This window comes from Rhinolophus hipposideros (assembly GCF_964194185.1).
Source record: "Rhinolophus hipposideros genome assembly, chromosome: 15".
NCBI lineage: Eukaryota > Metazoa > Chordata > Mammalia > Chiroptera > Rhinolophidae > Rhinolophus > Rhinolophus hipposideros.
Window position 1 is genome coordinate 28,205,025 of NC_138061.1, and position 12,299 is coordinate 28,217,323.

The window sequence follows — 12,299 nt, forward strand, 5'->3', positions numbered from 1 at the left end:
GCAGACCAAAAAAAAGTAACTTTTTCCCCTGAAGGAAACTAAATTATATATTGCATATAAAGGGTCAAAGTATATTAAGAGAGAGGAAGATAAGGTACCAGCTATGCAAGTCCAGCTTTGAATAATCTATAAGTAGATAAGCCCACTTTCTAAACTTTCATCCAGATCAATGATGGAGATGTTGACAAAATAATCCCATTGTAATGCTTTGAAGATCTCTTTCAAAGGTGACACTGAATCTCTAATCAAATGTTGGTTTTGAATTCCAACCTACTTTGAATCTAACTACTATAAATCTACCTACTTACTCTAAATTTAAACAATTCACCAACATATCCAAAAATACGGCCAAAGACAGCAAAATACTTCACTAAAATTAAGACACTGTTACTACTGTAGTACTCGCTTATCTGTGGTTTCACTTTCTGTGGTTTAAGTTACCCACCATCAACCGCAGACCAAAAACGTTAAATGGAAAATTCCAGAAAGAAACAATTTACAAGTTTTAAGTTGCACACAGTTTTGAATAGCATGCTGAAATCTTGCACCATCCCAGTGGGACATGAATCCCCCCTTTGAGTTTCTCCGCAGTCCTATAGGTTATCAGTAGCAGTCGCTTAGTATTCTTCCAGGTTATCATATGGTTGTGCTTGTGTTCAAGTAACCCTTATCAAGTCAATAGCAACCTAAGGCTATGTCACAGTGCCTATTCATTTGCCTCACTCCTCTCATCACGTAGGCATTGTATCACCTCATATCATCACAAGAAGGGTATGTACAGTATAATAAGATATCTTGAGAGAGAGAAACCACATTCACATAGCTTTTATTATAGTATATTGTTGCAATTGTTCTATTTTATTATAAATTATTATTGTTAATCTCTTATCGTGCCTAACTTATAAATTACACTTGATCATTGGTATGTATGTATAGGAATAAACATAGTATATGGAGAGTTCTGTACTATCCATGATTTCAGACATACACTGGGCGTCTTGGAACATATCACCCATGGAATTACTGTGCAGTATTTTTCTAATCCATCTGAGCTGATAATCCTATTAAAAGAAATGAAGTTAATTTGATATACAATCTTGGTTGACATGTTTAAATTTCTACATTTGAGCATATCTTCATAAATGTTCACAAACTTGCACTAAAATTTATTTCTAGAAATTTGCCAACGATCATTAATTAAGAAGATTACTGGCTTGGAATTTCAGAAACCACATTTTCCCTTTATAAAAAAAAAAAAAAAAATCAAGGCAGTGTTTGCTCTTTACCACGTAGCACATATATTTTTCATGAAATTATCAAAGATTACTCAATGATTTCATGAGATCTGCAAGCCCTTGGGAGCTAGAAAAGACACTAATTTAAATGAAGAACATTCAATGTACTGAAAGTCTATTGTTTTCACTTACGGCTATTTTCCTATCATTGCCTGCAGTTCTTTTTATATTATTTGATTTTCCAACTCAAAAACTATTTCTCCCTACCAAATCAGACAGTTATAAAATATGACCTGATGGTTCCATCCCTCTTAAAAAATTTGATAATCTTGTTGAAGCTTAATCTGATGTGAGATATTAGTTTAAAAAAATTATTTATGTTGTCTTAAGCATTTTCTGACTTCAGCTTACTTTATGGGTCCTGCTGCTGTTTATAAAGGTTTGTACTGTCAGTTTATATTTGTTTTCAGTTCTGCATCTCTCTTTTCACCTATACCTCTAATAATCTGAGAGTTCCTTTGTTTGCATAACTGCATTGAATTTTTAGAGATTTTTTTTCTCGTAGAACTGTGTACATTCATTTTTAATTCTCATCCCAAAGAATTGTACAGCCTTTCAGAGTCAAAAGCCATTTTGACTGGGTCACTCATTTCTTTTTCTTTTGCAAATTTTCTTTCCTAATAACTAGGACATACATGTAATTACGATCCATGTTTCTTTTCTTCATTTCAAACTCAAGTGTAACATATCTCCTTTTCTGGTAACGTTTTTCTTATTAAAAATCATAGGTACCATATATATGGAGTTAAAACTGAGCATACACAGTTCTATATATAATATGAGAAAGAAGTCTCTAAAAATTCAATGCATTTATACAAACGAACTCTCAGATATATATGTGAGGTTTGTTATCATTTAAATGGTACTGTTTTCCTACAATGTGACCTGATCTCTGTGCCAGACAGAATACAGTGAGTATTATGCAATAAAGCATTTTCCATGCAAAAAAAAAAAATGCTAGTGTATAAATAGCAAAATGAAACTTCTAAGTCAATGTAACATCTTGTATTTATTGACACAACATACCATATGCACTGTTTTAAACATTTAACACATTTAATCCTTGAAACAACCCTGTGAGACACCAAACTCACAGTAGAAGAAACTGATCTTGCCATCTGCAGGCAGCATGGATGGACCTGGAGGGTATTGTGCTGAGTGGAGTGTCAGAGAAAGATGCAATGAGATTTTGCTTACATGTGGAATCTAAAAAACAAAGTAAACAAAATAGAAACAAACTCACAGATACAGAGAATATTTTGATGGTTGCCAGATAGGAGGGGAATTGGAGGTGGGTGAAAAACAGGAAGGGATTAAGAAGTACAAACTGGTTGTTACACAGTTGTCGTGGGGATGTAGGGTATAGCACAGGAATATAGTCAATAATATTGTAATAACTATGTATGGTATCAGATGGGTACTGGATTTATGGAAGTGATAGATGGAAGAGGGGTTGGGGGCAGAGTGAAAAAGGTGAAGGATTAAGAAGTACAAATTGGTAGTTATAAAACAGTCACAGGGATATAAAGTATAGCACAGGGAATATAGTCAGTAATATCTTAACTATGTATGTCAGGTGGATATTAGATTAGTCAAGGTGATCACTTCTTAAATTATATAAATGTCTAACCACTATGCTGTACACCTGAAATTAATATATAATAAAACTGAATGTCAAAATAAATAGTCTAAAAAAAAAAGAAGAAACTGCGGCACAAAAACCATTTGGAGAAGGTCATAAATGGCAGGCAGTGTAGCTCCAGAACTGACCTTTTTTTTTTTTTTTTTTTTTCAGAGCCTGACCTTTTAATAGCTACATATTATCTTACTATAGTAACAGTCAAGTAGCTAGCTATGACAATTTAAAAGAACGAGATAGATAAAATCATTCAATGAGAGGCTAATGGGTAGATCAGGATGACAATACTTCAATCAGTGATCCATCTAAACATCACATGAAAAGACCACCAAACAGTACGTTTCCCGTTATGTTGCAATACAAAAGAACATATACCATTCTTGAAAGATTCTTGCCAAAAGAAAAACCAAACTTAAATATGATTAAGCCTCTAGAATTGTGTTATCCAATACGGTAGTTAAAAGAAGTGATACCAAATAAGTCATATATGTTTAAATATAATGAGAAAAGTATCAAGGAATCAGAACTATTAAGAGGTTCTCCTCTAGAGGGCTGGACTAGGAACGAGGGGCACTTGTTTTACTTATTCAGTATTATTAATTATTCAGTATTAATAAATTCAGTGTTAATTATTCAGTATTGTTTGACTTCTTACAAGAAATTGTAAGTGAGATCACTTATACTCATGGTGGACTATTAACAAAGATTTTACTGAGGAGATGGAATCAGAATTGAGGCAAGAATGATAGGTATTAATTACACAGGCAGAGAGGATTGGAAAGGACAAGCGGTGGGGGAGGCAGGCAGGTTCAAGCAATGGCAAGGATCAGGGGAAAAAATTAATCTCACTGAATATGAAAAAGGATAAGAAATAAGGTTTGAAAGGTGTACGCTAAATTATCGAGCCTTTCACTGGTCAAATTATTTGGAATTCACGATGGAGAGCCACTGAAAGTTTGGATAAAACCTAGCTTTGATGAAAGTAATCTTTCATGATTACTTTCAAAAATGAACTGAAAAAGTACACATTTAATGTAAAGGCACCATGAAATGAGGCACCTAAACATCATTTTATCTACTTTACGAATAAGCTTTATACAGAATTGTCACTTAAATATTATTTCCCATGAGAAAAAAGTTGTATTCTAGCATGTCCCCTCACAGATCCTTACCATAAAAATGCTTTAAGTTTCTAGAGGGTAATATTTTAGAAAGCTTTAAAAACATGGTATCAATCCATCCTTATCTGAAAAAGTATAGATGTATATACCATGAATGACTCAAATATTTGCTGAATAAATTAAAGGTGCTATTCTAATATAATTAAAATTGCAAATTATATTAGAAATAGTAAAATATTAAATATCACTACTTCCAAAATTGATCACAAGGCAATATCCTATTTATTAGTTAGGATGTCTATTATAACAAAAAACCTAATTCAAGTTGGTTTAGGCAAATTTATCAGATCACAAGACTAAATATTCCACACACTTAGCTAATTTTGGACTGCTTGACCAAGAGGTCGTAACATCAGTCAGAGACCCCACTCTCAGCCACTCTCTCAGCTATGTCCTTCTTCATGTGTGGGCTTCATCTAGACGCAGGGGTGTCAAAACTGCGGCCTGCGGCCAATCCACTGTTAATTGGCCCGCAGAAAATTCCAAAAATATATTTAATTTACTTAAATAAACCAGGTGAGGCAATACGTACTTCACCTCGAGTGAGTGGTCCGGCTGTTTGTGTATTTTACCGCATATGGCCCTTGGTGAAAAACGTTGAAAAAAGTTTGGACACCCCTGAGACTAGCTTGCTGCTCAGAGAAAGGACTGCAACAATGCCAATTGTCACAATTATGTAGCATAGTTTTCAAAGATCCTCCAGTTGCTCTTCTAGTAACTCCTACGAGAAAGAAAGCATCCTTTCAGTAAATATCCCATCCCACAAGCAATCACAATAACCTGAGAAACAAGCTTTATGGATGACTTAAAGTCAATCAGGGCCCGTATCTGCAGCTGAAGCGAATCACATAACTCTTTAACTCTTGAGTCCACGGCAGTAGAGAGTGATATTAGTACTCAAGTTATTGAGAAGTAGCTCAAATACATAAGAATTCATTAAAAAATATAACCAAATAACATCTCATGAGTGAAATTCCTGAAGAGATTTTCATTTTCAATCCAGACGGAACGTCATAAACCCCCCATGTTTCTTCTACAGAAATTTAATGAACTAAATATTGATAATTTCATAAGTTTTAAAGAAACTTTACAATGTTAAAAAGCAACTAGAAAAATCACAATCCAAGGAAATCAGTAAATAATGCTATCTATAGTACACTCACTGTTTGAAAATACCATTCAATATGCTTCATTTTCTGCCAACGAAGCTCAGTTTTAACTGATCTGTTTTATGAGAGGTTGGGAGCTAGTCACCTGACAAATGTAAAATAAGAAGCATTTAGTTTTTGTTTTAACATATTAATTGTATTTATATGGGATGCTGTAATGAAGTCTATTTATTTTTTTAATTAATGTATTAAAAATTAATGTATTAATTAATGCATTTAATTAATGTATTCTTCATTTTCTACTCAAAATATTCTACCCTAGGAAATATGTTTACTTTATTGGTGTAACTAGAATAGTTGATGAAACCACTGCTAAGGGCAGGCTGGCAAATATCTGTACGATAGTTTATTCTAGCTACTGTAAGAAAATTTGGGGGCGACCCGTTAGCTCAGTTGTTAGAGCACGGTGCTCTTAACAATAAGGTTGCTGGTTCGATCCCCACGTGGGCCACAGTGAGCTGCGCCCTCCACAACTAGACTGAAACAAGTACTTGACTTGGAGCTGATGGGTCCTGGAAAAATACACTAAAAATAAATAAAAGTTTAAAAAAGGATTTGATCAAATTGGCACTTAATTCTAAGCCTGATCAAAAGACGGTAGGCAACTGTTGGCATCTCCAAGAACATAAAGTAGAAAAAATGACTTATAATACTAAGGAAAAAAATATTTTCCCTATATACACAAAAAGGGAAAAGATGTTTATCCTCAAAATAATCTCTCAAAAAAAGAGGAAGCATATTTGCTTAACAACATCTCTCATAAACATGGGTGCTTTTCCTCTATTAATTTTGACACAGCAAAGCAGTATTTGGAGAAGATGCATTATCCTGAAATTATCTCAATCAGTGCTATAGTTTGGAAGGTCACTTTTTGATCAGTGAGGTTTTTCTGTTGTTTGTTGTTAAATTGGGAGTGGGAGAGGAAGAAACTGAACACAAAGTAAGTTAGGGTTCCCAGAGATATAACCATACAATTGCAAACTGTCATAAAGAGACTTAAACATTAACTAAAAAAAACAACATAGTAAGAGACTACATTGTAGAGATGATAATTTTATACCTATAGGACAAATGAAAGAAAAAATATAATGCATTTGGAAATTTGTGGCTTGAGATGAAACTTCTCATAACAAGATAATACATAGAATTAAAAAGCACTGTATCTCCTGCAACTCGGACAAAAATGAAAATGATGTGCTGGGAGTTAAAAACTACAAAACTGATCACAGTAATAATGAACAAATTGATGTCAATGATGTATGCATAGTTTTGAATAAATATGCAACAGTTTTCAATAAAAAGGCACTCTTTCTGAATATATGTTATATGATTTGAATATGTAACTAGAAATTTTAACAAATATTTGATTTTCATGTATAGTTCTAAAAATTACATATATTTATGTTGACTAAAAAAATTCTTCAGAAAGATGGGGCAAATTCCCACTTGGTGGACTGGGTAATTCATATCAACTTCCTTGCTGAAAACAACCTATGTGATCCCTGACAAAGGGGAAACAAACAAGGTGAGCCTAAGATCACTCACTGTTGTGCATGGAGGCAATTCTGGAAATCAGTACAGGAAGCGAGGACTCAAAGAAAGCCTGGCTGTTAGTTTGGAAAGGCCAAACGGTGGGGGGGGGGGGGGGGAGGGGGCTGAATTTGAGGGCCAGAGTAGCAGAAAAGAAAGCACTCCATTGAGAAAGAGCTCCAGAAATCTGCATAGGAGTTCTCTTGAGTCTTTAGCTGAATACTAATCTCCACATGTGCAAGGCAAAACACTATAAAGCAGGACAAAAAACAACTTCTAGGGAAAAAACAATTGCTGGGGAGTAGTAAGCAAAAACAGTTCCCAGAACTCACTCAGGGCTGAGAAGTATTCACATTCCCACAAACCATAATGGAAAGTCTTCACCGAATAAACAGGACATTTAGGAAATACCTGAATATTCAGACTCATCTGAAATTGTGCCAAGTCAGAAGATAATCTTTAAAATGCTGAAAGAAAAAAACGAGAAGGGAAAAACCCTGCTAACTTGGAATCCTATGCGAAGAAAAAATAGCTTTCAAAAATGAAAGCACAATAAAAATTGTTTTCAGCTAAACAAAAGCTAAATCTGTTGTCTGTAGACCTGCACTATAAGGTATTTTAATGGAAAATTTTCAGGAAGAAAGAATATATCATATGAAAACATGAATCTACATGAAGAAATGAAAAGCACCAAAAATAGTAAATATGGATAAATATAAAAAACATTTTAGAAAACACATAAATAAAAGACAAAAATATAAAAGTCACTTTAAAAAATTTTAAAGGATATCTGACGACCTAAAGCAAAAATACCAATGTATTGAGAGAATTACAATACCAAAATCAGAAGGGAGAGAAGGGCAGTATACTATTGTAAGGTTATTATATTGCACTCAAAGTGGTATGATACTGAGGGTAGATTGTGATAAATTACAGATAAATACATAAGCCCTACTGCAGTAGTTCTCAACAGTGTCCCAGAGATGCTTTCATGGGGTCTGCAAATTCAAAACTATACTCATAATAGTGCTAATAGTTTGTCAATGTATTAACACTAGCCTTAATGGTGCTAAAGCAATGTTGAATAAAACTGGTGCTCTAGCACAAATCAGAGCAATGACATCAAAATATACTGCTAATCACTGCATTCTTTGTGACTGCATCTATGCACTCACAATTTAAAAAGGAGGGGAGGCAGTTTCACTTAAGAATGTCTACGATGAGGTGCCGGCCCAGGTGGCTAAGGCGGTTGGTGCTCCGTGCTCCTAACTCCGAAGGCTGCTGGTTCGATTCCCACGTGGGCCAGTGGGCTCTCAACCACAAGGTTGCTGGTTCAACTCCCTCAAGGGAAAGGGGGGCTGCGCCCCCCTGCAACTAACAATGGCAATTGAACCTGGAGCTGAGCTACGCCCTCCACAACTAAGATTGAACCGACAACAACTTGACTTGGAAAAAGTCCTGGAGTACACACTGTTACTCAATAAAGTCCTGTTCCCCTTCCCCAATAAAATCTTTAAAAAAAACAAAAAGGATATTGGTGAAAAAACTGGTAAAATCCAAATGAAGTTTGGAGTTTAGTTAATAGTAATATACCAGTGTTGGTTTCTTAGTTTTGATAAATATCCAAAGTAGAAAGATGTTAACATCGGGAAAAATGAGGGTGGAGTATACAGGAATACTGTATTTTCTTTTCAAACTTTCTGTAAATCTAAAGTTATTACAACATAAAAAGTTCATTAAAACAAACAAAAAATGATGAAGTGAGCCAATGCTTTAAAGGAAAGCAACTGTAAGTAACTGTTGCCAATAATAAAAGTTGATCTTTCAAGTGAAAATTAAATTCTGCAAAACTTGTAAAAGCCACCAGTTTGACAATAAGTTTCTAATACTTAAATTTTTCACATGAAATCAGTGGTGACATTACTGTAATTTTTTGATTCTATATACTGAAATGTTACAAAATTTGGATGATGTGCATAATATGGTGAACAACTATTTTCCCAAAAATCAATGCATGATATTACAAAACCATAGGGTAGGGCTAAAAACATTCATTCGAAGTGCAAGATTTTAATGTAGCAGTTATATGATTTCAAATTCCACAGTATTACTTACCTTTAAGAAACTATCACTTGATGAGTTTTGAAATGGTATCAAAGAAGAATACTCACAATTATTTGAAGTCTATTAAAATGTCTCCTCTTTACTCTCTACATACTATCTTTGTAAGGCCAGATATTCTTCACATACTTAAACTAAAACAGTATATAGCAAGAAATTGAATGCAGTAGTAATGATAATCTAGCCTTCTATCATTAAGCCAAACATTAAACAGATATGCAAAAATGTAAAACAATGCCACTCTTCCCACTGTTTTTTTTTAATAGTTCTTTAAATAAAGTGTTACTTATATTAACATGTAATAACTTTATTATTGTTATTTTTTAATGAATTAATAAATACTTTAACATTTCAGTTTTATTTGGGGGTTAGCAATGACTGATAATCACCATAAACAAAAACTCTTTGAGGTCCTTAGTAACTACAAATACAAAGGCGTTGTGAAACTAAAACGTTTGAGAACTGTGGACCAAGAGCAACCACTGAAAAGTGAAAACAAAGGTATATTTAATAAGTTAATAGTGGAGATAAAACGGAGTACTAAAAATACTAACGTAATCCAAAAGAAGGTGGGAAAAGAAAAAACACAAAACCAAGACCAGATGGGTCAACTTGAAAAGAAATAAGAAGAGGGTAAATTTAAACCAATCCATATTAACAATGGCATTAAGTGACACTCCCTTTACAAAGCAGATCAGACTGCATCAAAAGACTCAAATGCTGTATACAAGAAACCCATTTGAAATATTAAAGACCAACAAAAAGTAACAGGATGAAAAACAAATATCATGCAAACACTAATGGAAAGCAAGCTGCAGTGGATAAATTAAAGTCAGACAAAAACTTCATAATAAGAATTATTACCAGAGCATAAAAGATACGACATTTAATAGTAAAGAAGGCAATTCATCAAGAAGACATAAAAACAAAGCTTCAAAACACATGGAGCAAAAGGAGAAAAAGCCAAGTAGATTATGGTGGAGAATTTATTACTTCTCTGTAAGTAATTAATAAAACAAGTAGATAGAAAATCAACAAACTTATATAAAACTTGAACAACACTATCATTTAACATAACCTAACTGACCTTTACAAAACATGCACCCAACATCTGCAGAATACACAGTCTTTTCAAGAGCACCTGGCTCAGATGGGTTCCCTGGTAAATTCTACCAACAGTTAAGGAAGAAACGATACCAATTTTCTATAATCTCTTCCAGAAAACAGAAGCAGAGGGAATACTTCCTAATTTAATCTCTGAGGCCAGCATTACCCTAATATCCAAATAGGAAAAGACATTACAAAAAAAACTATAGACCAATATCTCCTATGAACACAGATGCAAATAACCTCGATGAAATATGTTAGCAAATTGAATCCAATAATGTATAAAAAGGATTATACAATGTGATCAAGGGGGATTTATCCCAGGTATGCAAGGCTGGCTCAACATGTGAAAATCAATTAATGTGATCCATCACATCAATAGGCTAAAGGAGAAAAATCACATGATCATATTAATAGATACGGAAAGAGCTTTTGACAAAATTCAATACCCATTTAGGACAAAAATTCTCACTAACTAGGAATAGAAGGGTACTTTCTCAACTTGATAAAGAACATCTACAAAAAACCTGTAGCTAATATCATATCTAATGGTGAAAAACTTGAAGCTCTCTTGCTTAGATTAAGAACAAGACAGGGATGAAATATATGGTGATGGAAGGAGAACTGATTCTGGGTGGTGAACACACAATAGGATTTATAGATGATGTAATACAGAATTGTACACCTGAAATCTATGTAATTTTACTAACAAATGTCACCCCAATAAATTAAAAACAAATATTCTTAAAAAATGAAAAAAAAATTCAGAAAATTTATATCATCAAAAATTAAATATAAATTAATTTGAAAAAAAAGAACAAGACAGGGATGTGCCCTCCCACCACTGCTTGTTAACATCATATAAGAAGTCCTAGATAATGCAATAAGACAACAAAAGGAAATTAAAGGTATACTGACTGGGAAGGAAGAAATAAAACTGTGTTTACAGATGCCATAATCATCTATGTAGAAACTCTGAAAGAATAGACAAAAAAAACTCCTGGAACTAATAAGCAATTATAGCAAGGTTGCAGGATACAAGGAAGGTTAATTACTTTCCTATACACCATCAATGAACAAAATGGAATTTTTAATTTAAAACACATTAACATTCATATTAGCATCCAAAGAATGAAATTCTCTAGTATAAATCTAATAAAATATGTACAAGATCTACATGAAGAAAACTATAAAATTCTAATGAAAGTTAGCAAAGAAGAACTAAATAAATGGAGAACTATTCCATGTTCCTGGATAGAAATAGTACTTGCAAAGATGTCAGTTCTTCCAACTTAATCTATAGATTCAACACAATCTCAACCAAAATCCCAGGAAGTTATTTTGTGGATATTGACAAAGTGATTCTAAAGTTTGTATGTAGAGGCAAAAGACCCAGAATAGCAAACAATATTGAAGGAGAAGAATAACATTGGAGGACCAATACTACCGACTTCAAGGCTTACTATAAAGATACAGTAATCGAGACAGTATGGTATTGACAAAAGAATAGACAAATAGATCAATGGAACAGACAGCACGGAAATAGACCCACATAAATGTAGTCAACTGATCTTTTGCAAAAGAGCAAAGGCAATACAATGAAGCTAAGACAGTCTTTTCAACAAATGGTGCTGAATAACAACATCCACATGCAGGAAAAAATAAACTAATCTAAACACAGACCTTACACTCTTCATGAAAATTAACTCAACAGACCTAAACATAAAACAAAAACTATAAAACTCTTAGAAGATGGAAGAAAACCTAGGTGACCCTGGGTATAATGATGACTTTACTTAGATATAACACCAAAAGCATGATTCATGAAATAAATAATTGAAAAGTAGGACTTTATTAAAATTAAAAACTGCTCTGTGAAAGACCGTCATGAGAATGAAAAGACAAGTCACAAACTGAGAGGAAATATTTGCAAAAGAGACATTTGATAAAGGACTGTTATAAAAATATACAGAGAACTCTTAAATCTATTGAGTTCTGTTCTTACTGTTATATGACAATGAACAACCCAATCAAAATATGGCAAAAGGTCTGAAGAGACATCTCACTAAAGAAGATACAAATGGCAAGTAAACATATGAAACATATGAAAAGATGTTCTGAACTTTGTATGTTAATAAGGAATTGCAAATTTAAACAATGAGATACCACTACATATCTATTACAACGGTCAAATTCCAAAATACTGACAATACCAAATGCTAGTGAGCATGTGAAACAACAGGAACTCTTCATTCAT

General features: G+C 33.4%; 1 protein-coding gene across 1 annotated transcript in view; it reads right to left on the bottom strand.

The window, feature by feature from the left end:
• The window catches only part of TBC1D12 (TBC1 domain family member 12), an 87,123-nt gene that overhangs the window by 41,390 nt on the left and 33,434 nt on the right, over positions 1-12,299 (bottom strand). The gene's annotated exons all lie outside the window — the stretch shown is intronic.